This window comes from Bidens hawaiensis, unplaced genomic scaffold, assembly GCF_021521415.1.
Source record: "Bidens hawaiensis isolate Kalapana, Puna unplaced genomic scaffold, B.hawaiensis_p1.1 tig00001143_1, whole genome shotgun sequence".
In the NCBI taxonomy this organism is placed as follows: domain Eukaryota; kingdom Viridiplantae; phylum Streptophyta; class Magnoliopsida; order Asterales; family Asteraceae; genus Bidens; species Bidens hawaiensis.
In genome coordinates, this window is record NW_027491065.1 from 1,424,072 (window position 1) to 1,428,232 (window position 4,161).

Here is a 4,161-nt window from a genome sequence, read left to right on the forward strand (position 1 = left end):
TGTGAGCAATCGGATCACGCCCCGGCATTTCGGCTTTAGGTTGGGGTGTGACACCTGTGAACCTTCTATGAAAAAGATTTACAGAATGAGCCGAATACCCAGTACGGATAAAAGGCTCAAGTAAAATAATTACAATAATCAAGTAAGCAAAAGATTAATAATAATTAAGTAAAAATTTATTTATAACACTATTAAAATATAATATGTCATGATATAAAATGATACGATGCAAGTATGCAAGCCAATAAAGTAAATCATATCATATGGATGATACCCACGAGCCGAAACATATAACATAACAGTGGGCTACATAGGTTGCAAACTATGTACCCAATAGTGCGATAGTGGGTGTTGGCATACACCGACCATCCACAAATATCAAATACATATAAACCTAGGATCAATCCATACGCCTCCTAATAGATGTGGGTCACACTTGCCCTTAAGAGACGCCATGAACTAATCTCTCCGTCACGAAAGGAGCACACAACATCGATGCCACAATGTTGTGCATGTGGGACACTCCACAGGAAGCGTAGAACTCAGTGTACCAGAGTATGAACAATTAAATGTAACGCACTCAAAGTACAAACAATAACACAAATATCTATACCGTGTAATAAGTAACAGAACATGCGATATTGAGTACAAACTTAAAAATTATCGTATGTGTACGATATAAATCTATATTTTGAGTTCAAACAACCATAACTGGATCTTGAAGCAAAATAAATTTTGTTAGTACATGAAATGTGACAAGTACTGGGAGTTGAACTGACGAGCCGCTTTGTGTTTGCAATGAGACTACAATATGGTGAATGAGCTTGCTTGAAAGAATTAACGAATGAAGATGTCAAGAGAAGCGTAAACAAATGTGCATGCATGTGTTATAAGGTTCATATGAACATAACGAATGTGCATGTTCATATGAATATAACGAATGAACATGGATGGAAGACAAATGAGTTGATCAAGATCAACGAATGGTAAGGTAACGAATGGAAGAATCCATGTCTAACGAATGGGAGAATGTCAAGTTAGCGAATGTGCATGTATATATAAATAGGTTTCATTAGTTAGAAAGTTAGTTACAAGTCATAACAGAATTCTTACGAGACACCGTATTGTACCGATACTCTGCCGAAATTTCTAATGAGCTTCAACGAGTTATTATTTACATATCGTCTACGTGTTCGGTTATTTTCGTTCATCGATTAGTATCGAAACGCACCGAAACAAACACCGTGCGTTTTCGGTTTCGTAGTTCAATATCGAGTTCATCGATCCTCATTGGGAAAAACAAGTGGTACCAGAGCTTTCGGTGCTCGATTCTACGTCTAATCGCTGAAATTCGTGCTTAAAAGTTGCTTCTAGCGTGTTCGATTTTGATTCCGAAGCGTTCGTGTTCTTCGGTTTGATTTTCTGTTGATTCGGATCTAAATCGGTTGTTATTTGACGTTGAGAACTGTTTAGGATTCGTATACGAATGATTTCGAGTTGAAATCTAAGTTTGATTTGAAGATTCCGGTGAATTTGCGTTTTTCCGGTCAAGTAACCGTTTCTCCGGCCACTGTAACAGACTTTTCGGCCATAACACCTGTTCCGGCGAGTTCATTCATTTGCTTGAGTTGTTAGCTAATCACGTGTTTGAGGTTATTGTTCTTCTGGCTTGCTTTATTTCCATCACGGCCTTATTTCCGTCAACGTAACTAAGTTTTCCGATAAGCATAACTATTTTCTCCGGCCATAACAGAACATTCCGGCTAGATAATTCCGGTGATTCACGTTTTTCCGGCATAGCCAACAACATTTTCCGATTCCGATTAGTTTGGTGTTCATATGGCTGATGTTGTGATTACTCGTCTCGTATAACTTCTGTTCCGATTGGGTTTCCAAGTCCGTCTCCTCCTTTCCGAGTGTTTATTTCAGTATCATTCAAGTTCGGATCATCTTAATTCCGATTCATGTTTTGATGTGATTATTTGAGTTTGTTTCGATTGTACGATTCAGTGTTCTGATAGTTCATATGATTTGAGTTTTGATTAGGTCAATACATAAAAGAAATTTTGAATCAGATTGTGTTCACAAGGTATTTTATCAGTTTGCGTATTCCGTTTCAATTGCAAATTCATGTTCGTGTTGAGTGTTTGAGTATTCGAGTGCATTTCAGTTTTCGTATCACTCCATTCGATCAAAATTTGGTGTTCGGTTTCGTGTTTGTTTCAATTTCGATTCAAGTTCGCGTGCCATGTTCGTGTTATCTTAATTCCAATTCAGAATTGAGTTTCAGTTCTGTTTCATTTCAAGTTCGTATTCATGTGCTGTTTTGATTCCGTGTTGATCCGATTCGTTTACGCGTTCGTGTTTGTTTTGCTTCATTTGTCTCATTTTTGGTGTTCGGGTCAGACTGTGTATGTCATACGACCAGGGGTAGTTTGGGCATTTCAGGAAATTAGATTTTAAACGAATAAAGATCAAGTGTTTGGTTCAGATTGTGGATTGTTTCGGTTGGCTTGTTTTGGAGTTTCATTGTTTGGTTATTTGACGTTAATTTGTCAAAACAGACCAAAACCATGTTTTTAAGTGCTGAAACGAACTAAAAACACGCCAAAAAGTCCTGAATTTTGCTGTTTTTCTGCTGAACGTGCTGCTGAATTTTGCTGATTTGCTGTTAAACTTGCTGAAAATGAGCTGAAACGAACCAAAACTTGCTGAAATTTGCTGCTGGTTGCGGTTTAACGTGCTGAAACTCATCGTTTAAGTGCTGATTTGCTTAAAAACTGCTCGAAAACGCGCTGAAACGAACTTAAAACGAGTTGTTTGCTGCTGATTTTGCTGCAAAACGGGCCAAAAACGCGCTGAGATTGCTGATTCGCTGCTGAAAGTTGCTGATTTGCTGTCAAAACGAGCTGAAACGTGCTGATTTGCAGAAAAAATGGTTAAAACAAGCTGAAATTTGCTGATTTGCAGTTAAAACGTGCTGAAAACACACTGAAGTTGCTGTTTATTGTGCTGAACTTACTGAAAACGGGCTGAAACGTGCCGTTTTCGTGCTGAAATTTGCTGAACTACTGTTAACAAGCTGCGGTTTGCTGTTAACGTCCTATTTTTCGAGTTCGGGATTGTTTACAAGCTTAACGATCGTCGTTTGATCAAACTTTTCAACGGGTTAAAGTTTGATTCGGTCAAAGACGTTATTACAAGTTCGGATCAAGGAAAATATTCGATTCTCGCTTCGGTGTTCAGTTCGTTGTTTGTTAAACTCCAAGATGACAAATTATTATGAGATTGGGTCTCACACTATATGCCCGAAGCTTTTTAGATTGGATGATTTTTTCAAATGGGAACGGAGATTTAAAGCTCACTTGGGTTCTCTTCATCCAGAGTGTGTTCGTAATTTGAAAGATGTTTATAAAAATCCAACTGTTGGCAGTGATACTTCAGGAATTACTGAAAAGGAGTTCAAGTTTTATGATATTGATTGGAAGAAGAATCTTGAAAATGAGACGAAGGCATACTCCACTCTTACTATGGCATTATCTGAAAACATTTTTCATCAGTTTAACCATATCAAAAAGTGTGCTACTCTGTTTGCTCAACTAAAGGCAGCAAGTTTGGGAAACACACTTGAAAGCAAGAAAACCATGTTGAAGTTTCGATTCAGAAACTATTCACTGCTGAAAAATGAGATTGTGGAAGATATGATGAATCGGTTCTGTCAATTGATTGCTGAAATGTCCAATGTGTAAATGGAGCCGAGTGAATGTGATCAAATTGACAAATTAAAGAATGCATTACCTCCTTTCTACTCAACTTACTTGATGGGTCTCACAGAAAATAGGTATTTCAAAACGTCAGATCTCAAATGTATAGATTTTGTAAAAAATTGAAGAAGTGTGAACTAGAATGTCAAAGCTCATCTAAACCTAATCAAGAGCCTTCATTATCTGATGAGATTTCATCAGTGGAATCTTTTGATTTTGAAATGGATGAAGGGTGGTTAACGGATTTGAAGAGAGCTCATGTTGATGATGGTTGGTCTATGCTTGCAGATGAGATATCCAAGACCACCTCATCAATGAATGTTGATAAAGATCCAAATGCGATGGAAATTATCATGCCTACCCAGGTGATTCTTCCTGATAATCTTTATGAATCTTA